At 43.7% G+C, this 26,172-nt stretch overlaps 1 protein-coding gene and 1 non-coding gene across 4 annotated transcripts in view; both read right to left on the bottom strand.

Moving 5' to 3' along the window:
* Positions 1 to 26,172, bottom strand: part of Ppp1r13b (protein phosphatase 1 regulatory subunit 13B) — an 80,433-nt gene that overhangs the window by 44,422 nt on the left and 9,839 nt on the right. The window lies entirely within an intron of this gene.
* On the bottom strand, positions 18,041 to 18,184 carry LOC115032844 (small nucleolar RNA SNORA48). Its single transcript, XR_003838504.1, has one exon. It is a non-coding gene; the product is annotated as a small nucleolar RNA SNORA48 (small nucleolar RNA).

Genomic DNA, 26,172 nt, shown 5'->3' on the forward strand with positions numbered 1-26,172 from the left:
TCTGGAACACTGGGGCTTGCTGGCCCAACAACAGACTATGTCTCTAAAACCAGGGTGACAGGTGTGGTGGCTCACACCTTCAGTCCCAGTACTCACACAGAGTGTGCAGAGGCAAAAGCATTTCTAAGAGTTTCAGGCCTGCCAGGACTGCACAGGGAGATCCTGCCTCAAACAAACTACAAACAACAATTATAAAAAACTTAAAAATTGGGTGGCACCTCAAAGAATACCCTCTGGGCTGCCCTCCACACACACACATGTGCATCCAAACACATGAATATACTCAGCATATGCACCCCACACACAAACATACTTGACATATACATGCATAGGCATGTGAACACACACACACATGAACATACATGTGCACAGACACAAGAATACTAGCATATCTATAATGGAATGATAGGTAATCTCAAGTGTTAATAAGGATGTGGAGAACAGGAATCCTGCACACTCGGGTGGAAATGTACAGTGGTGTGGCCATTCTGAACAACACAGCAGTCTCTTACATGGAAGCATAGATTAACCATATGATCCAGCAATACCACCTCTCAGAAGCCACTGCAAGAAGTAACATCTGTCCATACAAAGTACTCCGTAGAAGTGGTCATGACGGCTTGGTTCACTCATAATAGCTAAAGAAGAAGCAACCCATTTGAGTCTATTAACTGACTATCAACAAAGAAAAGGTGGCCCGCCATACAACAGACTATTCATGGATGAATTCTGTCCACATTATACAAGTGGAAGAGGCCAGAAACCAAAAACAAAAAACAAAAAAAACCAAAATCAAAACCAAAACCAAACCAACCAACCAACCAAAATCCCCCAAACAAAGATAAAAACAACCCCCACACAGTATATGATCCTGTTTATGTCGACAACCGTCACATCTGCTGAGGTGGAAAGACTCGTTGCCTGCTGGTTGGGAATGAACAGTGACATGATGTCCCAAGATGTGGGACAACGGGGCTATGCACAGACAGCCTGGTCTCTAGTCCAGCTTAGGTCTTGAACCCCAGTGGGACCCGGTGGGTGGTAATTTCGAGCGTGTCTCCTGGATCCCTGGCTCCTGCCGAAGTTACGGCCCCCACAGCCCCGTGTGGCTATCAGTCATGTAGGAACAGCACCAAGCCTTCCCACGTGCAAATAAAGCTTCCCCCCAAACACTCAGTCCAAGCCAATGAGAGGTACCTGCTGTTGAACCCTGAGTCACCCCCAGAACTGTATATAAATCCATGCAGGGAATTAAAGGTACGTGAAAACTACTCCTTCCTCTGAGTCTTTTGTTCCAAGAGCTGTATGTAACACTGGGAAAGGGATCTTCTCTCCTGAAGAGCCATCTGAGGTCCCACCGCACTTGGCTTCTCAGCCCAGAGCTGTTCGGAGTTACTGAGTGACCTGGAAGGCATGGCAGTGGCAGAGACTCACTTCCCTTCGCTGGAACCCTCGAACCAGGCCTGGACAGAAATCTCCTCTGGTTCCCAGGCCCACAATAACAGACTGTGGTTATGGTTCTACAGCTTTGTACATTTGCTGAAGATTACTAAATTGTTCACTTAAGATAGGCATATTTATTTATTTTTGAGACAGGTTTTCACTATGTAGACAAGATTGGCTTCAAACTCACAGAGATCCACCTGTCTCAGCTGGGATTAAAGGCCACCATATCTGGCTTAAAACAGGCAAAATTTATGGCACACAAATTGTTCCTCAGAATTTGTTTTTAGAAAGTGGACTCTACAAGACTTTCAAAAAAGGCAATCAATTCTTATGTAGCACAAACCCTTGACTGAGCCTCAAGCTCTCTCCTTAGCTGTGTGCTGACTTTGCTGATGGTGATGGGAAGGGCTTTCCCTCATTACTGGTTCTCAATTCTCAGCAGGAGCTTGGTGGACTCTGGGAATGTTTCTTTTAAGGCAACGGCACTGAACTCTGCTCTGATGAAACTCTGGATCTGTCTTGCTTTCATTTCCTATTGAAAAGGAACTGTGGGGACTGGAGAGAGGGCTCAGAGGTTAAGTGCACTGACTGCTTTTCCAGAGGTCCTGAGTTCAATTCCCAGCAACCACATGGTGGCTCACAACCATCTGTCATGGGATCTGACGCCCTCCTCTGGTGTGTCTAAAGACAGTGACAGTGGACACATATGTAAAATAAATATTTAAAAAAACAAAAGGAAGTGTGGGATAGCAAAGATAAATGACCTGGAAGAACACAATAAAGATACACTAAATTTTAGTTAACTTCCTTGGTAGGTAATAAGTAAGGAGCTCACAGAAACTATGGAAAGGATTCATTGAGGTGGGCATAGACAGCCATCTTGAAAAACCCTTAGCTCTTCCATGCACCAGAGGACTGACTCTAAGCTCCTCTGGGTCTGACATGTTGCATCTCTGTGTTTAACTTAAAGCCTCAGAGATGTAAGCTGGAGAGATGGCTCAGTGGTTAAGAGCATTTGTTGCTCTTAAAGGGGACGTAGGCTGAATTCCTAGGACCCACATGGCATTTAACAACTGTCTATAACTCCAGTTCTGGGATATCTGATACCCTCTACTGGTCTTGGAAGCCTCCTGCACATACATGGCACACATGTATACATACATGCAGGGCAGATACTCATATACATAAAGTAAATAGATGTTAAGAGAGAGAAAAAAAAGACAAACAGAAACATCCTCAGACTCTGGGCACAACATCACTGTTACTGATGGAGCCCAAGCCAGCACCTCTGCGAAGCAACCTAATTGGATGCTGCTGTGCGCCTGCCATTAGATACATTACTTTGTCTCCATGCATACTGCCCTGATGCTGGACCGGACCACTGCACTCAGCTGCTCCGAGCTGTAACAGCCTCTTTCAGCACTTTAACTAAAGGAGCTCTGTCTGTTACCTGTCTCTCACCTGGCTCAGGGTTCAAATGCTTATTCCATTTCCTGAGAACAGAGATCCCGGTCAGCCTTCAGCTGTGTCATCAGTACCTGGATCAGCACCAGGCATAAAGCATGGACTGACTACATAAATCCCCCAGTTATATGATTTTGTAGGACTTTTGAATCCTGAAGGATATGTGTTTGTCTGCCTTTTTATCTTCAAGTTTTCTTCACAATAAAGATAAGAGAATATTTACCCCTTTACCCACTGACTTAGTCCAAAGAGTCTCAGCAGATTCCCTCATACCTAGACATCGGGATGCCTCTAGCCAGACTCCATCCTCCCACAAGGTGGCGCTGTATGGCAACGGGAAGCAATCCCACATTCAGAGAAAAATAACTCTAAACAAGAGGTTAGATGCAGTGATGCACTCAAGATCAAATGATGCACTTGAGGCAGAAGGATCAGGAGACCAAGACTAGCCCCAGCCACAAAGAGAATTTGAATCAGCCTGGGCTATATGAGTCCCATGTCAATTTTTAAAAAAGATATAATAATAATTGGAAATTGACCATGTTTTAAAGGAAGAGTTGGCCTTAATAGAGTGATGAAAAAATTTCAAAATAAATAAATACTTAAGCCTAAAATGCATATTAATATCAGTTCTTGGGATTGTAGTGCAAAGGCAGGCTGATCTCTTGAGTTCGAGGATAGCCTAGTCTACAGAGCACACTGCAGACAGCCTGGGCTACATAGAAAAACCCTGTCTTGAGAAAAAAAAAATCTTAAAAAGAAAATTGAAAGTCACAACTCAGACTAAGAAAATATCTGGAAAAGTGTACAGGCAACAAGGGACTTGTATCCTAAAACACAGAAAGTTCTTAACATCAGTATGGAAACACACCTTTTCTAAGGGGCAAATAATGTGAACACACATCTAAGCAAAGCTGATGTGTAAATGCCATGTGTGCACAAGAAGTGTCACAGGGAACAGCTTTCAGAACAATGACACAGTAGTCACCCTCAGTCAGGCAAACGGCCCTCCACAGTCCTGCCAACTCTGCTGTCACTGTTTATGTTACAGGCACGCAGCAAAAGGAACTAAGCAGTAGACAATGCCACAGCCACTTTGGAAGACAGTCCTATAAAATGTTCTATAAAACAAAACAGGGGTCACAGCTCTAATTCCAGCCCAGCACTTGGGAGGCTGATGGTGTAGGAGGAGGGCTGCAAGTTCAAGACTAGCCTGGACTTCACAGTTAAGTGCCAGGCCCATCTAGGTACAGTGTCTCAAAACCTCTCCTCAAACACAAAAACACTTTACCATATGATGTTTATTTTCACACAAAAGCTTGTATCAATTCTCAGAATTGCCAAAAATTTTGACACAACTAAGATGCCATTAGTAGATGAATGAGTCAACAAACTGACCTATTCAGACAGTGAAGACTATAGCAATAAAAAGGTATGTGCCATCAAGTCAGAAAATGACGAGGAGGACCTCTAACTGGGTGAAACTGGTCTGAAAGGCTACATACATACTGCTGGATTCCAAGTGTATAAGATTCTAGAAAAGCAAAACAATAGAGTCTGGACCAGCTACAGGGCTGCAAGGGAGAATGGACTGCAGGGTCTTTCAGGGCAACAAAGCTATTCTGAATGACACTGGAAGTGTGGAACATTACACATCTGTCAAAACTCACAGAGCTATATTCCAAGAGTGAAGCTCAGCCTATAAGCCAAGGATCTCAGTCAACCAAACCATATCAAAACTGGTCCATCACTGTAACAGATAGATCACAATGATAGTTAGTAAGTGCTAGGTCTGCCGTGGGATGAGAAGAAAGCAGGAAAATTGTGTTTCTGTTCCATTTTTCTGTATTCCTAAAAGTGCTGTAAAATGGAACAACAATATGAACTAACCAGTACCCCCAGAGCTCGGAGGGACTAAACCACCAACCAAAGAGCACACATGGTGCGACTCCTGGCTCCAGCTGCACATGCAGCAGAGGATGGCCTAGTTGGACATCAATGGGAGGAGAGGCCCTTGGTCCTGTGAAGGCTCCATGCCCCAGTGTGGGGGATGCCAGGGCCAGGAATGGGAGTGGGTGGGTTGGGGAGCAGAGGGATGGGGGAGGGTGTTTTTCCGAGGGAAAACCAGGAAACGGGATAACATTTGAAATGTAAATAAAGAAAATACCCATTTTTTTTTAAAAAAGGAAAAAAGTTAACAACAACAACAACAACAACAACAAAAGTGCTATAAAATGGTATTTAACATAAAATAAAAGTAAAAACAAAACATCAAAAAACCAGCAGTATCCTGTACCTGGCAAGAGTGCATGCAGACATTGTGTGCGTGTGAGTGTGTGTGTGTGTGCATGTGTGTGTGTGAGTGTGTATGTGAGTGTGTGTGCATGTGTGTGTGTGAGTGTGTATGTGAGTGTGTGTGCATGTGTGTGTGTGTCTCTGTGTGTGTGTCTCTGTGTGTGTGTGCATGTGTGTGCATGTGTGTGTGTGTATGTGAGTGTGTGTGTGCATGTGAGTGTGTGTGTGTGCATGTGTGTGTGTGAGTGTGTATGTGAGTGTGTGTGCATGTGTGTGTGTGTCTCTGTGTGTGTGTCTCTGTGTGTGTGTGCATGTGTGTGTGTATGTGAGTGTGTGTGTGCGTGTGTGTGTGTGTGTGTGTGTGTGAGAGAGAGAGAGAGAGAGAGAGAGAGAGAGTCAGTCACAGGAGATGGGTGTCTATAAGAACTGAGTCACCTAATAAAATGTTTCTTAGTGTAGATCATGGCCCAATACTTTGAGAGAATGCTAGGATGGTCTTATGAAATTCAACAGAGCTAGTATTAAACTAAAGGAAGAGTCACTGCCCTAGGAAAGTCACTGGCACCACTAGCTTCCAACCTCCTTAGTGCAGTGCTAAGGGCTTCTCACATCCTTAATTTCTGTCTTTACTCTAAGACAGCTACTACTTTTCACTTTACAGATTAGGAAAAGGGGCTTGGAGAGCAAGTCTACTATACCCTGCCCCATATGTATTTTTATCTGCATTACTCATATACTGAAGAGAATTACATATGTACATTACACATAAGCCTGAACTCAGGCTATCATTTATAACAGCCCAAAATAGAAATAGCCCAAACTTACAAAGATAATTTAGAAATTTTACTTATGTTTCTGTGTCTGCCACCTGTGTGTACATGCCTATGGAGGCCAGCAGAGAGGGACTGACAGAGCCCATGGAGCTGGAATTCAAGGCAGCTGTAAGCCACCAGCTATGGGCATCATCTTCCTAAAGAACAGCAAGCACTTTGTACTGCTGAGCCATTCCTCCAGTCCTAACTGCCCAAACTTACTGTTGCAAAGATTTTATTTATTTATTTATTTATTTATTTATTTACTGTATATGAGTACACTGTAGCTGTAGAGATGGTTGTGAGTCATCATGCGGTTGCTGGGAATTGAACTCAGGACCTCTGCTCGCTCTGGCCCAAAGATTTATTTATTAAGTACACTGTCGCTGTCTTCAGACACACCAGAAGAGGACATAGATTTATTTATTAAGTACACTGTCGCTGTCTTCAGACACACCAGAAGAGGACATCAGATCTCATTACAGATGGTTGTGAGTCACCATGTGGTTGCTGGGAATTGAACTCAGGACCTTTGGAAGAGCAGTCAGTGCTCTTACCCGCTGAGCCATCTCTCTAGCCCAGCCCAGACTTACAAATGGTTGAATACTATGTAATGCACTCTGAACTTAGATTATTACTTGGACAGAAAAAGAAATGAAGTGGCTGTTAAGACACAAACAACCCCTGGAAAGAGAGCGAATAAAGTCAGATACAAAAGTCACAAACTGGCTGGGTGGTGGTGGTGCACACCTTTAATGCCAGCACTTAGGAGGCAGGCAGATCTCTGAGTTGCCAGTCTGGTCTACAGAGTGAGTTCGAGGACAGCCAGGGCTACACAGAGAAACTCTGTCTCAAAAAACAAGCGCAAACAAAAAAGAATAATTCTATTCATATGAAATGCCTGGAGCAAACTACCCATGAAGACAGGAAGCTGACCAGTGACTGCCAGGAGCTGCAGGGACAGTTGATAAGAATATGGTTTCTTTGGGGAGATGAAGATATAAACAACTAGATAGTCATAATGATGGTACAATTGTGGATGTTTTTTAAAGCCCAGAACTATGTGATTATGTATAAATAAAACTTATTAAAACAGACTTAGTTATGCCAATTCAATCTATTGATATTTTTTTCTCAATGAAGCAGCTTTAACTATTATAACAGGGCATTGTACCACTGGCTCATATCCCAGGAATCAGGAGACCAAGAGGCAAGGAGACTGCCGAGGTTGAGACCAGTCTGGGCTACACAGCTAGACTTTTTCTCCAACAACTCATTGTATTATTTACTTCTTTGTATTTTTTTCTTCCTTCCTGGTAATATAAACTTACAATAACACAAATCCTATTCTGTCATATCTGTACACACAAAAATTTTCTTTTAATCCTTTTGTTAGTAGGAAAATAGGGCTTAAAAACAAAGACAATTAAGCTAAGGATATACCTCAGAGGTAGAATATATGCTTAGCAGGCATGGAGGCTACCACCAGAAAAAAATTACCAATATAGTAACCTTGAAGAATAATGTTTATAGATTCTGGAATACACCCACAACACAATAAAAGTGCAGCTTCCAAAAGAAAAGCAAACCCAAAATCCCTCATCCCTCATTTTACAGGAGACTGTGAACTCTGTCTTGTAGGTGTACAATGGCTCTTGAAAGCTGTAACATTTTGGATTTGCTTTATAAAGATGTGAGCTATTGTTTTTAAATGTTTCTCATCTTAAGAAACTCAGCAAGAGTGTAGTATAGAGCACACGTGCCAGTGCCTGAACACTGTAGGGAAATACCCGAGCAGAGGACCTGGAGGTCACACTACACTGAGAGCTAAGACAGAACTGAGACAAGACACCGTGAAGTAAGGCAGACACGTTGTTGCCAGAGTGGTCTACGTGGTTTCACCTAAGTGTGTTCCGTGAGGAGCAGCCAGTGTTAGCAACCTTCAGCAGCAACTATGAACAGGATCAAGAAAACAACTGGGAAAACGAAACATGAGTTTACCAGGTACATTTGTCACATTTGTTATATTAAAAGAGGAGGCTGAAGAGATGGCTCAGAGGGTTAAGAATATCTGGGTTGGATTCCCAACACCTACATGACTGCTCACAACATACAGGGCATCCAATGACCACTTCTGGCTCCCTCAGGTGCTGCATGGACACAGGACACCCACTTAACTTCAGGCAAAACACTCATACAAATAAAATAATAAAAAAATACAATTTTAAAAGAAATTTAAGAGCAAAAAGAGAAGGAGCACAAAGTGGGGTGGCTTTACATTAGCCTAGTTATCACCTCTAAAAGTAAAGCCCGAGCCAGGCAGTGGTGGTGCACACATTTAATCCAAGCACTTAGGAGGCAGAGTTAGGCAGATATCTGAGTTTGAAGCTATCTTGTTCTACAGAGCAAGTTCTAGAGCAGCTAGGGCTACACAGATAAACAGATAAAACCAAAACAACAAAAACAAACACAAATAAACAAACAACTAAACCTAACCAACCAACCAACCAAAAGTCCCAAAGGACTTTTGTCACTCATCAGTATTATTATTTTAGTGCTTACTGAAGGGGTAGGTCTTCTTTTTCTAACTGTGCTACATCACCTAATTCTCTCAACAACTTCTGGGTCAGTTTCTGGGGAGATCCATTCTACAGGCAGGCCAAACTATCCAAAGTCACAAGAGGGAGAGCCAGAAAGTAGGAGCTAAGCCAGAGTCGGCTACACTTCTGCTTGAACAGGTCTGAGACAACATAACCATGGAGTCACAATCGCTGCAAAACCAAACTAGACAAGTTCTTCACTCCCTGAAGCTGTACACTGAGCTTCACACGAACGTTCTTAGATAGGAACATAAAGCCAAACTTCTTTAAATGAAAGAACTCACTTCATACATATAATATGCACGGAGCTTTGAAAAATACACATTTTAAGCATGACTATAAACAGTCAATTAGTAGAGACACTATAAAAATAAAAGCATCCAATAGCACATGCTGCTTCAGAGAAACTTCCAACTGAACAACAGCCATGAAAGTATAAAGCCCTTGGTGCCTTCAGACCTTAGAAGGCCCTGTTTACTCAGTTCTGAGGACTGACCCTAGGACCTTGCATATGCTAGGCACGCAAACCCTCTACCATCATGTCTCCAGTCTTAACATTTTAAGTCAATGTCTCACTAAGCTGCCCAGCCTGGCCTTGAACTTACACCTCAGGCTCTAAAGCTGTTGGGAATACAGGCCTGTGCCCATCAAAGCGAGAGTATAGACCTGATCTGCACCTTGAGGTCTGAGTATGCTCAGGCAGCAGAGCTCCTCATAAATCCCTGTTTACTAGACATGGTGGTGTATGCTTTTAATCCCACATGCATGAGGCAGAGATAAGGAGATTGCTATGAGTTCAAGAAAAATTCATGCACACTTGTAGAATTTTATCCCTATTCCTTTTTAAAGGAAAATTCTATATTCCAAATTAATAAAACACACAGCTAATATGAGTTTTCATCTCATTACATGGCTATAATCTTCCAAACAAGCTGTATCATGAATGGTTAGCTGCTGGGTGTTAGAAGTCAAGCTGGCCTAGTTTTTCAAAAAGGAGAATAAACATTTTCTCAGTGCCTGTAAAACACACAGGCATCTGGCCCTCCCAGCAACCCTGTGCCGTCGCTGAGATGTCTACTCCCCTCTGCTCTGGGACTCGGCTCCCAGAGAGCGTGCTTGTTTTATGTGGTGCTTCCCTCCTGTTACTGTTCACTCAAAAACATTCTTTTCTTTGCACCACAAATATGAGTGCCTACTATGTGCTGGCGACTGCACTGATGAATTAAAGCTCTGGCCCTTGCACGGTTGTGTGAAGGCAAGGGAAAGACACAGTAAAACATGCAGTATAGCAGACAGTGGCACACACTATGGAAAACATACAGCAAGCAGAACAGGTGGGCAATGGAGTGGCTTCAGTCTTAATGGAGGAAGGAAAACCTCAGAGCCCAGGCATGGTGGTGTGTGCCTATAATCCCAACATTCAGGAGAAGTTCAAAGCCAGTCTGGGCTGCAGAAGACTCTGTTCCCTCACCTAAGTGAAATGCCTCACTGAGGGAGGTGACAGAGTAAGCCTTGACAACAGTCTGAAAGAAGAGCACACAAAGGAGAAAGTTTAACATCCCTGAGGCAGAATGAAGGCCAGGCAAGAGTGGACTCTGTGAGGAGTCCATCTTTTCTGGAACAGAAAAACTAAGAGAGAGTAGAGGGACGAGACAGGGCCTTAGTACTCCTGCTGTCAAGGTTCCCAAAGCTGTCCCTTTCTTGCCCTAGCTGAACACCGTACTGTCTGGCTTTCCATCCAATATCCTTCCAGAAAATTAAAATCATATATCCATTATTGTTTAGATATATGATGCGTGTAAGGTGGCACTTCAGTGTTCGCGTGCATGTGCATATGCACATAGGTCACAGTACAATTTTGTGGAGTTGTAGCAAGTGATTTCCCCACTGGGTTACTTTGCTGCTCAGCAGGTAAAGGTGCTTGCTGCTGAATACCAATTCCATCCCCAGGACCCAGACAGCGGGATAGAACTGATGCCTTCAAGTTGTCCTTTGACCTACACATACTTGCTGTAGCAACTGAAAATGCACATGTGCACATATACAAATAGAATAACTAAATTACAATTATTATCACTTCCCAAGCAGAAACCTGACAACATCTTATGAAGGTTCTTTACTGCAGGCACCACAGCTCACTGTAACAGCTCAGAAAGGCTACAGTTGCTCCATTAAAGTCAACTGCTTCCAGGCTCTGACTAGCCCTGTGCCTGCCAGTGGTATAGAGCGTAACAACTAGGGAAGAGAGTGGGAGAGACGGCAGCAAAGCCTGCTTCAGCCCACTAAAGGGCTGACAAGAGAAGCAAGAAAGGCTTATAATCATAAACCCCTCTCCTTTCCAATCACCCCAGGGTCGAGTTGTTCCTCTGTTCAACAAACACAGAGAAATCCTGCGGCAGCGCGCAGTGACAGCCCATGCTGAAGAGGAATGAGCTAAGGGAAGGCCATCTTCCCGTTGTCCTCTCTCTCTCTCTCTCTCTCTCTTTCTCTCTCTCTAGTTTCTGTCTCTTCTGACTTCCTGTGCTATTACTGGCTCAGTACCCAAGATGCTCTCATAAGGACCCACATTCCAACACAACAATAAAAGGTAGCACTCATACTAGTCCATTAAGCAGCAAATTTGAGACTATAGTACCTAGATACTTCAATTTCTTAAAATTAATGTTTTTATGTATAAAAGGAGAAACTTTTTTTTTTGTAATTTGTTAGTGATCAAGCAATTGCTTCCTTCTCGACCCTTTTTTTTTTTTTTAAAGGTGTTCGATTCAACAAAGAAACACTCTGAGAATTTAAATTTAAATGCTTAAATCAGCCATCAAATGTCAGAGTCAGACTAGCAACTATCTAAACAAAACTTTTCCTCAGTGTATAGATGAGGGAACAGAAAGCTGCCCAGAGCTCAACAAACTTTTCAGCAATAAACCAAGACTGTAATCTAGGTGTCTTGTTCTCAGCACAACAAGCTGTTTCCTTCCTACATTTAGAGATTTCAATTACTTAACTCTTAAATGCTAGAGTCTATGAAATGTCTAGCACAAAGCCTGACATATAACATCATGTCAAGATGGGCCTGGTGGCATGCACCTGTAGTCTTAGCACTAGAGAGGCAGAGGCAGGTCTCAGAGTTCTAGGTCACGCAGGACTACATAGTGAGCCTACCAAAATAAAATAAAATAAAGTAAAGAGGGAGGGGAGGGGGGGAGCAGAGAAGGGGAGAGAGACAGATTAATCTAGGTTTGAACCCCAACGCCTGCATGGCAGTTCATAACTGCAGCTCCAGTTCTGAAGGATCTGGTATCCTCTTCTGGCCTCCACAGTCACTACATGCATGTGGTGCACAGATATACATGAAGGCAAAATATCCACACCCATAAAAATAATTTTTAAAAAAGTTCAAGGTCACCCTGGGCTACACAGCAAGATCCTAACACCTCCCGCAGCATTCTCTCAAACCATCCCCTTTAAATTTCTGTACCCAACAATAACTTTGGGCACTAAAACAGTTAGACATTCCCCTGCCAGTTCCTTAAAAGTCACTAATAGGAATAAAATTTAAGTTGGGCTAGTTAAGTGGCGCAGCTGTTATAAGAGCACACTACACAACTTGTATGATCCCCAGTCCCACAGTGAAAAGAGCTAACTATCCTGAAAATTGGTCTCTCTATATGCCTGTGCTTTCACATATATAATAAAATTTAAAAAAACAAAAAACAAAAGACCTAACTGTCTTAGTCAGGGTTTCCATTCCTGGACAAGACCAGGAATAACCAAGAAGCAAGTTGGGGAGGAAAGGGTTTATTCAGCTTACACTTCCATGCTGCTGTTCATCACCAAGGAAGTCAGGACTGGAACTCAAGCAGGTCAGAAAGCAGGAGTTGATGCAGAGGCCATGGAGGGATGTTACTTACTGGCTTGCTCAGCTTGCTCTCTTATAGAACCAAGACTACCAGCTCAGGGATGGCACCACCCACAAGGGGCCCTCCCCCTTGATCACTAATTGAGAAAATGCCTTACAGTTGGATCTCATGGAGGCATTTCCTCCACTGAAGCTCCCTTCTCTGTGATAACTCCAGCTTGTGTCAAGTTGACACAAAACCAGCCAGTACACTAACTAGTTAGCAGACTAACTGTCTCCCAGATGTCCTTAATGTGACGGGAGGAAGGCTCAGTGACACGCTAGAAAATGAGGCAGAGCACATCAGCCCTTCTGAAAGGGAAATGCAGGCTTGAAAGGCTTGGTGCCCACTCTGGGACAGACTCTAAACCTAGACACGGCTCCACAAAGCCTATGATATGACACTGTTCACGGTGAACCTAGGACCCAAGTACCTTTAGAAGCTTTAAAAAATCTTTATGCATATGAATGTTTTACCTGCATGACCATATGCATGTTCACTTTGCGCATGACTGGTGGCTACAGAGGTGTGTGTGTGTGTGTGTGGGGGGGTCATCCACAGGAGTTACAGATGGTTGTGAGTCTCCAGTTTGGTCCTAGTAACTGAACCAGGCACTCTGAGAGAGCAGCAACTGCTCTTAAGTGCTGTTCCATCTCTCTAGCCCTATAAAAATCTTTTAAGGCAGGCACAACTTGGCAGGCCATTCTACCTCTCCAAGATAAAAATGGGCACTGTTGTTCTCCATGGGGTAGGAGGCATGGAGGGAGAAAGAGGGGAGTGTTCTTGTGTGCTTGGCACTCAGCTACCCCAGGCTGGCATCTGGCCTACTTCACTAAGGCACACAGACACTAGTCCCCACTTGATAACCAAGGTCCTACACTTGGGGAACCAACTGGCCCAGGGAACTGTCAACCCAACACCAATTTCTGCTGTCAAGAACCATAGATAGTCAAGGAGTCTTCCACCCCAGCTGCCATCTCCAGCAACAACCTGTACTAGTGCTGATCCTGGGAGTCAGGTCTACTGATGAGCACTGTCCACACAGAATGTTTCAGCCTGGGGTAAAAGTTTTCTTTTCCTTTAATAGCCAGCTGTGGTAGCATATACTTATAATTCCAACACTCAAGAGGCTGAGGTAAGTTATGGATTTGAGGCCACTCTGAGCCACATACTGAGAAAACAAAGGCTGGAGGTTAGCTCAGTGGTAGAACAGTTGTCTGGCATGTATGAGACCCTGTGTTCAATCTTCAGATACACAAATAAGTATGCAAATGATAAATTAATAATGAAGACCACATTAATTTGTAAATGGCAACACGTAATTTTTGAATGTGGCAAACAGAGGAAATGAAGTTTCTTTTGATTTATTTCCACATCCAGTCTATATTTCTCATACCTTTTCTGCACCATTAAAATGTTCTCTTTATTTTAAACAACAAGGGCATAATAGGTAGAATGTGTAGTATTTAGCTAACGATACACTTTAGGCATGCTCCCACAGGACGGCACACAGCTACACTTTGTTTTATGCTATGTATTCTTTCTTTGTATGCCCACACCGTAATTTATTGAGACAGGCACTATTACTTTATTTCACAAATGAGGAATCGAGTTCCAGAAGGTTATTTAATTTGCCTAAAGGTCACATGGCTAGGAAGTGGCACAGCCAAGTTTAAAACCAGAGTTGCCTGACTCTCAAGACTGCATTCTCAAACACTCCTACCCAGCCACGAATGTGTTTTGCATGTTTCTACCACCAGGCTGAAAACACATCGGGAAAGTCTTAGTGCCCACTACTGTGAGTGCATTCTATTAGACAAGTATTTGGTACAGGCCTTTTTGGGGTTACTATATTCATCTTCCCCACTGGGCAACCCACACCTCTCTCAATGCCCTGTGAAACAGTTGGCACACAAACACATTTCTGGAAATATGGATCCAACAACAAGCAGAGAACCGCCCTTCACTTGACCAAAGCAGGACCTCTTGGCCTTCCTAGATCTTAGGACAACGTAACTTAACCTGACACCCCCACCTCAAGAGGAGCCTCACCAGTAAACACTTTTAAAAAAAGATTTATTCTATTTATATGAGTACACTGTAGCTGTCTTCACACACACCAGAAGGTGGCATCAGATCCCATTACAGATGGTTGTGAGCCACCATGTGGTTGCTGGGAATTGAATTCAGGACCTCTGGAAGAGCAGCCAGTGCTCTTAACCACTGAGCCATCTCTCCAGCCCACCAGCAAACATTCTTACACTTTTGTTTTGGTTTTGTTTTTGAGACAGGGTTTCTCTGTGTAGCACTGGCTCTCCCAGAACTCACTCTGTAGACCTGGTTGGCTTCAAACTCAGAGCTACCTCCAGACTGCTGGACTAAAGGTGTGTGCTCAGCTTATGTTCTCACACTTTTCCTTGTTGGCAGTACTATCTGTATTCACATCACTGTATACCGAGATCAAAGGCCAAAGTGATACATCTCTGTGAAATGTTCTAAACACTAGTAAAATGCATGTAAGTTTAGATCACACCAGGACTGAGATAAGAGGCAGATCACAAAGGGGGGAGGGTCACCTGTAATATCTAAATGTCTGCTTGAGGCCCCAAATGAGAACCCCCCTAGTTCAAATCCTTCAGATTCAGTATAGTGCCCTATTTTGATGTGGGTACTCTCTAGCACAAGACATCTTTGAATATTCGCCAATAACATCAAACTATTAGAGGCAAATTTGTATGTGTGCATGTGTGTATGTATGTGTGTGTGTGTGTTTCCCCCCCCCCCACACACACACTGCCCTTGAACTTGGAAACTGGCCTGCCTCTGCCTCCCAATTGCTGGGATTAAAGTTCCTGCCACTGCCCAGCAGGAACAATTTCTTGATATTAACAATTAGTTGTCACATTAAAAAAGTTGGCAATACAGAAAATTTTACTTTTCTTTTCAATTTAGTTGTGGGATGCAACTTCTTTTGACTTTAACATTAAAAACATGAATGGGGCAAGAGAGAAGGCTCAGCAAGTAAGAGCATTTGCTGCACTTATAGAAGACCTGAGATCTACTGGAGAGAGAATCTCTTGTGAACTGTATGGAAGCATCACTTGTCAATTAAGAAAAAAACAAAAAAACAAAAAACCAAAAAAACAAAAACCAAAAAAAAACTATGGCCAATGAGCTGAGGTAGGAAATAGGAGGGGACATTCTGACAAAGAGAGAGGAATTCTGGGAAAGAGTCAGGCATGGGAGATTCACCCCAAACTCTGCAGAAGACAGCGGCAAAAACCTGAGGAGAGGTAACTAGCCATGTGGAAGACATAAAATAGAATAAACGGGTTAAAGAAATCATGAGCTAGTTGGGGAACAAGTCAAAGCTTATGGCCTAAGCATTTATTCATATATAATTAAGTCTCAGAGTTGTTATTTCTGGGAACAAAGAGGCCAGGTGGAAAAGCTTGTGGTTACATTCAATTCTCAGCACCCACATTGGGCAGCTACCACCACCTATAATTCCAACTCCAGGGGATCCAATGCCTTCTTCTAGACTCCATGGATACCATATATACTTCACTCCCCAAATACACACAAGAATAAATATTTTAAAAAATAATTTCAAAATAAAATATAAACAGCTATTACTACTTTTTATTTTTATTTAATAATAATCATCATCATCATTTATTTATTTTTGGTTTCTTGAGACAGGGCTTCTCTGTGTAGCCCTGGCTGTCATGGAACTCAATTTGTAGACCAGGCTGGTTTCCAACACACAGAGATCTGCCTGCCTCCCAAGTGCTAGGATTAAAGATATGCACCACTACGCCCTGCTATTGCTACATATATATATATATATATATATATATATATATATATATATATATAAACTTTTTATTCTTTGTGAGTTTCTCATCATGTACCCCAGTCTTGCTCATCTCCCCATCCCCTCATATCTACCCTTTGTCCTTGCAACCTCCCCCTAAAGTAAAACACATAAACAACAGCAACAACAAAAACAAAGCATAGAAGATACTTCATCATAGAAGCTGTAGTGTGTCACAATGTGCCTCACAGTATACCCCTCTGTCCACACATCTGTACTTGCAAATGCTCACTGCAGTGAGTCATGGCTCTGGCTTTTTTGACACCAATACTGGATTCTAACTGGGATCGCTCCAGGTCATCCCACTGCTGCCCTGGGTCATGGGCATGCTGCAGCGTTAGACTAATGGGACTGGCCCTTTCATACACTTCAACTGTTTCCACATGATAGAGATTCTGGGGTGGGCCAACTGAGAGCTCTGGATCTGGGCCTAGGTAAGAGCCAAGTAGGTAGGACAGCATGCCAGCTCTCCCATATCTGTACCACCAGGGTGAGTAACCCAGCACTGCTCTGGCTAGGTCACCCAACACTGCCATTGGCAGGACCCAGGGTCAGCTCTTCTGCTCTCATGCCCACCTAAGCCTCCAAAGCAAGATCCACTGTGCTAACCAGTCAAGGTGTGGGACCACCCTCCCAAGGGGCTGGGCCTCTCACACCCTCAGGCCTGGCTCACCCATGACTTTGCCATCAGGGCCAGCTCTATGTGTTGCCCAGGTGAGGTGCAGGGTCTGCTGTCCTGCCTGCTACAGCCAGTGAAGAAGCAGGCATAGCTTTCCCAGCTGCCAGAATGGGGGAGGCATCATGCTCATGACACCTCACACCAGACAGACTGGCAGGGGACAGCTCTCCTGTACCCCACCATCACAGTTTCTTCTCCTGCACAGTCCAGGCAAGATCCAAGGCCCACTCTGCCAAGTGCTGCAGCTGGTAAGGGGCAGGGGAGGGGTATCACCTCTGTGCTCATGCCACTCCATGGCAGACAATTGGAGGGCTCAGCTCTCCCACACTCATACCCTCAGAGTTGCCACCAGGGCCAGCTCTACTGTGCTACCTGGATGGGGTGCAAGGCTCGCTCTCCTGAGTGTTGCCAGTGGTGAGAGATGGGGTCAGTTCTCCAAAGCTCTTAGTTTAGTAAAGGGTGGAGCTAGTCATGCACAGCCCCTGAACATTCTCGTGGTCCCTAGTGGCTGTCCCAGCCAGGGACATCCCCAAGTTCTCTAGTAGTCATATGAGCCACAGACTTTGACCCTGACCCCTGCCACTGCACAGCCAAGGACTCAGTGGCAGCTCGGGCTGGGACCTCACCATGGCCCTGGGTAGCAGGGCTGGCCACTCCCACCAGGCTCCTCCTCTCCACCCTCGAGTCCAGTTCCATCTCTCTCCATAATGCTCAAGCTGCTCCACTTCCCTTCTCTCCCATCTGACCACCACACACACATACACATTGTGGTGGTTCCCGCTGTAGACTGATCATGAGGCTGGTAGATCCCTGGTGACATCTTCCATCCTTGCTGTGCGGAAGCAAGTTAGGTGTCTATGGCCTGCCTGTGCCATGTGCTGGAGGGCAGGTCTGCAGGTGGTGTGGTCATCCACAGGTCTCTCTGTCTTCCTCCTCCAACTGTGCTGCCTAGTTTTGATTTGAATTGATTTTTATGTGCCCTAGACATAAGACAGCTTTGGCTACCAAGCCAGGCATCAGGCTAGGATGAACAAAGGACTGCCATCTACTCTGCCCCTGACTGATAGAAGAACACCAGCATCAACAAGGTGTCTCTTTGCCCATTGCCAAGGGTTATTTTTCTTTTTCTCTTTCTTTTTCTTTTTAAGGACAGGGTCTTACTTTGTAGCTATGGCTGATATGGAACTCACTATGTAGACTAAGATGACCTTAAACTCACAAAGACCCTTTTTCTGCCTCCTGAGTAATGGGATTAAAGATGTTGGTACCACACTCAGCTGCTACTACTATTTTTAATATATATTTAACAAAAACATACATACATAGTTTGTGTGTGTTTTGCCTGACTGAGCATAAAGTGCATTCCCAGTGCCCAAAAGAAGTCCAAAGAGGGTGTTAGATCCCCAGGAAATGGAGTTAATCACTAAACCATCTCTCCAGCCCCTACTGTTACTTTTAAAAGTCCCACTCTCCCTTCCAAGCCATACAGGGTCAGATATCTATTCCTGGAAATTCTCCAAAAGGACAGGAAACCAACTGGACCATAGGCTTTTCTCTATTAACAGAGATATTTGAAGTATATTCAATTATACAGGTAAACATTCATATAAAAAGATTAAGAGTAGGCTACCAAGTTTCTTGTCACTTTGTGGCAAAGCTTATAGTACAACAGGCAGGAAACATCAATACTCACACAAAACAAACTACTACTTTGTAACAGTTTTTATACCATAAATTGGGTACATTTGCAGGCTCACTCTCTATTCATTTAGGAAAATGTTACTGAGTCCAACCTGGCCCTGAGCCAGACTCTGGACATACAAGGTCAGAAAGACTGGCCCAAGGCTTACTTCCTCACTGGACCTGAGACCTAAGAGAACAGAGAACTACAATGTGGAGTTGCCAAGTGCCAAGAGATCCCATGGGGAGGAGCCCAGACTCCAGGATCAGAAAAGACTTCCCAAAGGAAGCAACAAGTAGGCTGGGCAGGAAAGGAGTTAGTTGTGGACAGGAATGGGGGATTGGACAGGCAGTGCTGCAGTTGACAGAGAAGAGAGCAAAGCAGAGCCAGGCGGCAAGGAGTCTGCCAAGATGGCCTTATTAGGCACAGCAGTCTGGATACACTGACCAGACAATCAACCACACCATGGCATGGTTATCCACCCTGCCTGTCTCACTCTGCAAAACAACACAGGGCCTCCTCTCCTGCCTTCCTGCTAAATGGTCATCTTTTTACACTCTGATTTTATTTCTGCTATTCTCTCGTATTTCATTTACAAAGAATAGAAAGTAAAACTCAAAATTTTTAATTCAGTGTGTTAAAATATACTAATTGAAAAAAATCAGAAAAATGAAAAGTCTCCCCAGACACAGTAGGGCTAATGAAGTATTTCAGAGAGAAAGAGTAGCTTAATTATAACAGTACTGGCAATTAAAATGTTGATTAAATCATCCCTTCAAAATTTTCCTACACCTTAATTAGAATCTTAAATCATTTAATCATTAATTATCCTATTCCTATAGTTGTTGGGGTAGACTCAAATGTTGTAGCAAACAACAGTTGTTTATTGAAAATTAGTTGTCCGAGACACCAATTAAAAAGAATCCTTATAAAAGGATAATGTAACATTCCCTTCACCTGTGAAAACTTGTCTGGTAAGCCCTTATCTAAAGCAATCTCCATAGCGAAAATGTCGGAAACGAACTGACACAAAACCATTAAGCATTTCGGAGCAGACCTTAGTACTCGTTATGTGCCAGATCTTGTGGGGTCTTTGCACTGCAGCAGTTCAGTTAATCCCCCTAACTCCTACACTATGGTGTTCACTGTATATATTAGGAAACTGAGACAAGGAAATTAAGTAATTCACCCAAGATCACACTGCTAGGACATGAGAGTCTTCCCCCCCAAATATGTTCCCTCATTACTTCACTATCCTACAACATCAAACATCAAAGCAAATGTTAACAACTATAATAAAAGCCCTTCCAGGTCCAGCAGGGTGGCACAAGCCTTCAATTCTAGCACTCGGGAAGTAAAGGCAGGTGGATCTCTGTGATTTTGAGGCTAGCCTAGTCTACATAGCAAGTTCCAGGTTAAAAAAAAAAAAAAAAAAAAGGCAAACCAAAGCCCTTCCATGGACTTTAAGGAATTAAACTACAGGGCGGTAGCTAAACCATACCACATGGCCACTGAGAACTTAAAAACATGGTTAACAGGCTGGAGAGATGGCTCAGCGGTTAAGAGCACTGACTGCTCTTCAGAAGGTCCTGAGTTCAAGTCCCAGCAACCACATGGTGGCTCACAACCATCTGTAATGAGATTAAAATGCCCTCTTCTGGTGTGTCTGAAGACAGTTACAGTGTACTTACATATAAATAATAAATAAATAAATCTTTTTTCTTTTAAAGAACATGGTTAACATGAATTGAGATAAATTTTATGTGTAAAGCATGTTCTGGAATTTGAGACTCAGCCTAGGAATTTAATATGTCACTAATACTTCAATACTGTATGCTGAAATGCTCTGGATATGATGGGTTCATTGTACTGAATCTTTTTACTTTTCTGCTCAGCTCCTGGACACTGAAAACTGAGACTTGTAGTTCCATCACGTCCTACTGCACACAACACTCGACAGTGCATCATCTCTGACATCACTGACGGTGTTTACCCCTTCTGATGACTCAGGCAGCATAAGGAGCTTTAACTATACCCTGTGTGCTCTGTAATCACGCCTCAGGTACCAACAAGTCAGGCTGCCCCTTAGACCTCAGATTACAGCCTCCCAGCGTGCTGAAGCCGTGCCACTGTATGACTTCCAGGCTAGATGGAGCCCTGAAACTCTCTGTATCCAGCTTCCTTGCTGCAGCACCTAACCTTGCCAAGCTGGTAAACTGTAGTGGCCTCACGCAAAAGAGTGAAGATCCTGAGAGTTTAAAGGACTATGACTCTGGCTTTACTTCAAGAGACTCCTTTCTCCAGCTCCAGTCATACCAGCTTTAACTGGAAGATACTCAGTTCAACTTAAAAGCTCCAATCGTAGTTTTAGTTTGAAGAAAGGAAGGTACTGTAGATGGGCAATGGTGGACAGTGTGAACGCATCCCCTGCCACCTGAACTGAACAATCACGTGGTAGCTTTTACCTTACCACAATAACATACACATTTTAAAGCCCCTTTTCCAGTTTCATGTTTTCCTCAGAATCCAGTTCAAACTCACATGCAGGTCAGGGTTAGCCCTCAGACTCTAGCCTCCACCTATATTTTCTCAGTCCCTCCTCGCCTCCCTCCTCCAGCCTCAAGTTCCAGTCACTTTCCTTCATTATACATTCCATTTCTGACCTTGGCCTCTGACTTGCAACCTTTCTACCTAATAGGCCTGCTCCATCAGCTCCACCTATCTCTGACCCCTAACCTCCAACCCTGTATCAACATGGAAGGTTACAAAGATAGTTGCTGGCACCCTGCTCTGCAGCAGCTGGTACTTCCATGCTTGAATCTTTCAAATGGCACTGTTGTTTACATCCTACATGATGAGCTCATTTCAAGCAGGCCAGACCCTGTGTATAATTAATGCATCCCAATGCTGTTGAGCTCATTCAGTAAACAGTACTTTCTGAAGGCCACTGGGGGCCTTGCCATGTCCTCGGCACTAAGGACACTGCACTGGGAAAGGAAAACAGACTCCTGCTTTCCTGGAGTGCCCAGAGATAAACACCAGGCAGGCACTGTCCTAAAGGAAGTAAAAAGCACAGTGTGGGAGGGGCATTTCCTGTGAGGTTGGTTGTCTGGGAGGTGCTGCCAACCAGCTCCTATCAGAACCGGTGAACTGCACTAGTCTGGTTCTGAGCTGGTCTGAATAATAGAAATACTAGACAAGGCAGGCAAACTTTCATCTTTAACAAAAGGAAGCTATGCTCTCTGTGTTCTATCAACTAGGCAGACTTTACAATCTCATTCCAGCCCTCCTAGCATGAAGAGTGGAAGCACACTGTGAGTGCAGTCTCTATCCTACCTTCACAATGGCTCCTGGATACAACAGAAAACGTAAGAGCAAATGTTTACTGAGTGCTTACCATGGATACTGACACTCCAGCACTTGACAAGCCACACAGCCATCTTAGGAAACACGTCATTAAACCTATACTAAAGAGGAGGAAGATAAGGCACAAAGATGTTACATAATTTATCCAAGGATCAGAAAAGAGAGTGGCAAAGCCAGAATCAGAAGCCCACCATGGCACTGAAGCCTAGCTTATAACTGCCATGCTGTGTGGCTTTCTACTAGTATTTCTCCAGAGTCTAAAATAGGAGGATGCAAGTTCAAGGCTAGTCTGAAATATATATACACACATACATGTGTATATATTATATATATTATATATGTGTGCGTATATATATATGTATGATATATATCAGGTTCTAAACTAGCTTGAGATACCCTGTTGAGAGAAAGAAAAAGAGAAAAGAGAGAGAAAGCAAGCAGGCAGGCAGGCAGGCGAGCGTATAGAACAGTTAGGTACTTTATAACTAAGATGAAAGAGCTCCAGTCCAGCCATGATCTGGGAAACCTGGGTTAGTCATCTCAAGAACCTGACTGTGTATAAAGTGAGGTATACAGTACAGTATAGATGCCCAGGCAGCAGCCCTCATATCACACACACACTAAAAGCACTAAAAGCTACTTAATCTGAAGGGAAAGACTTGTTAGCCCTGCACTGAGACCTTCAGATTTAAGAGGACCATATCTGGAGTAGCCACCATCTCAAACAGCCCAGTGAAAACACATCGTCCTCAACCCCCTTACACTAACTGCTGCATGTTTGCTCTGTCTTGAAGGGAAGACAAATTCAGCTGCTGAAGCAGAAAGCCTGTCACCCTCAACTCCTGTCACTGTTCCTCCTCTATCACGCTCACATGCACTCACACTCACACATGAATTCACACACTCACACACACACAAGCACTCACAAACATGCATTCACACTCACACAAGCACTCTCACATACTCAAACACACTCACACACACATGCACTTACAGTCACACAAGCACTCTTACACACATGCACTCACACACTTACACATATAAGAAGTCTCTCACACACGCACTCACACAAGCACTCAACGCGCGCTCCATCAGACCAGCCTTACTTGTAACTGAAACTTTCTCTTCTGGCAAGTCTGAATCAGCTGGTCTCTTAACTGATCTTGATACTTTCATTTTTTCCAAGGCATTTTTTTTTAAATTATTACATTTTGCTTACTCCCGTGTGGTAGATGGGGAAGGGGTTGTGCGAGTGCCACAGTGCAACAGTGGAAGTCAAGTGTCAGGAGCTGACTCTCTCCTGCCACAGTGAGGGACTTAGGGATCACACTCAGGTCTTCAGGGGTGGTGGCGTGCATTTACCTGTAAGCCCTCTCGTTTGGCACTCAGTTTCTTTCTCTCCTTCTCCACACACGTTCTACCCTCCACTGGCTCCAGAATTACTCTTCTACAGTTCCCCAGCCTTTTAACTAAGGTCAAGTCCAGAACATACCATTCTACCATGGGAACCTGACTGGCTGCTCCTGCAGGCACCCGCGCACCCGCATACACCCACAGTGCGCTGACTATACCCTGCGTGTCATTTCTTCCTTCATTCAACAAATGTTTACGGAATACCAACTATGTGCCAATTGCTAGATCAGGTAGTGGCACAACAGAAAATAAAATTCGAGTACTCCTGCTCTCCTCTCCTGAAAGGCAGAAATGGAGCCACAAACACACACAGCTGCTAAGAGCTGCAACTGCAGCAGGTATAAGCCGAGCATCCTATCCAAACTCTGAACTCCAAAGTGCTTCAAAATCTAAAACTGAACATCACATGAAACACAAGTGAAGACGCCACACCTGACCCATGTGACAGATCTGACAAAAGAGTGGAGCATTAAAAATATCGTGCAGAATCTCCTTCAGTCTGCAGGTATGATGCATGTGAAACAACAAATCTTGTGCTTAAACATGAGCTCAAGTTCCAAGTCTTACATGTACAGAAACATTCTAAAATCCAGGGGACTAAAAGCTAAATCGGACTCTAGTCAGCACTTCGGATAAGAGATACATACTCACTGTAGTTCAAAGATGAACTAGGTAAACTATTCTGAAATGAGATGGCTGCCACAGAGTGTCACCTTGTCATACTCTAAAGTCACTGATTTATACACATTAAAAGTGGCATATAAATGATATTCCCTCTCACCTACAAAAGAAAAACCACCCACACAAGTAAGATGGCTCAGCAGGTTTCTATCGATGTGATACAATGCCATAACTAAAATCAACTTAGGGAGGAAATGGTTTCTTTAGCTTACAGTTTAGAGTCCATCATGAAGGGAAGCCAAGGTAGGCACTCAAGGTCGGAACCTGTAAGCAGGAACTGAGGCAGAGTATCACGGAGGAAGGTTACTTATTGGCTTGGTTTCCACGGCCTGCTCAGCCTGCTTTCTTTCTTATAAAACTCCGGATCACCTGCCCAGGGCTGGCACCACCCATAGTGGGCTGGGCCCTCACACATCAAACACTATCAAGAAAATGCACTACTGACTTGCCTACAGGCCAGTCTCATGAAGGCATTTTTTTAAATTGAGGTTCCCTTTCCCCAAATGTTCCTAGCTTTTGTCTAGCTGGTAAAAAACCAACCAGTACAGCAGGTAAAATCAGTCACTGTGTAAGCCTGAGGACCTGCGGGTGATGCCCAGAGTGGAAGAACGGAATGACTCTGGAAAGCTGGCCTCTGACTGCTTCATGTACACTGTGGCATTTACATACCCAGAGTCTCAGATTTTCATAGATTCTCTCTTTCTCCATCTCTCTCCCTTCTTCCCCCTCTCTCTCTCATACACACACACACACACACACACACATGCACACACGCACACACAGAGTTTAAAAAAGCAAACCACCAAAGCGCCATAGCAGGCTATATGTATGCTTCTGAGCATTTACTAAGTGCCAGGTACCTTTTATATAACTTAGGAGATCCTACACAGTTAACATTATCTTTAACTTAGCAAATAAAGGATCCAGGCATCGTGACACACACCTGTGACCCCAGCACTTGTGAGGCAGAATCTATGTGAGTTTGAGGTTTACCCAAGACCCCCCACATGCTTTCCTAATGCAGTAAAGTCAGTTTAGCAATGCCTGAAGTTTAGAACTACTTAAGATATATTAAGGAGATCCTGTTTCATTTCTTATAACAAAAATCTCCTCCTCCCTTCACTGACCCTGAAGACACTATTACACCAGTTATATCACCCATCATGAACACCATCACTTTTCTAACCCAGTCTCTTCCAGTACTCCCTCACACTTTGCTCAGCTCACAGGCCTCCCTACGTGTCCAGCAATACTGGGCACACTCCCATCACGGGCCCTTTGCATGTGCTTGAACTATGATGGTGACAATCATGGCATATGCTATCAATCGTGGCTATGCCAAATCTTCAGTTCACACTTCCTGTAAACATACCAAAATACCAATAGCACCCTGCACTGAAGTGTACATTCATATTTTAGATTTCACTTATTAATCTTAACAAAACTGCTCTCATTTTTCAGGCCTTTCATTGTTCTTCATGATGATGTCACCTCACATTCTTATTTTATAAAATCTAGTAGCAGCAGCCTTTGCTTATCAATTAGTATATACAACAGTCATAAAGCTATCTTTGCAGCAAAATAAAGCAAGACAATCAAGCCAAGAAAGTGTCACAATAGAACCTGATTATACCAGTTCTTGGGCCCTAGAAGCACAGTCTGTGAAATAACTATGGCAACAGCGCTTCAAGGCACCAAACCCCAGCACACTTTGCTGAACAACCATTCTCCATCTGGGCAAACACACAAAGACGCATGCTGACACCCGGTTATGTAACGTTAACATAATAGCCCAGTGGTATTTTAAGCTTTTATCTTGTTTAAAGTTCTCAGTAACTACAAAGCGTATATGCGGCCATACACTGAAGGATGCTAAAAAGGGAAGTAGACACAAACAATGCAAGGCAGAGAGAACTACCACTCCTCCCAAGAACATTCGCCTCAGGAGTCTTTTAATGTTAG

The sequence above is a fragment of the Mus caroli genome, unplaced genomic scaffold (genome assembly GCF_978045245.1).
Source record: "Mus caroli unplaced genomic scaffold, Mus_caroli_1 scaffold_14, whole genome shotgun sequence".
Lineage (NCBI taxonomy): Eukaryota > Metazoa > Chordata > Mammalia > Rodentia > Muridae > Mus > Mus caroli.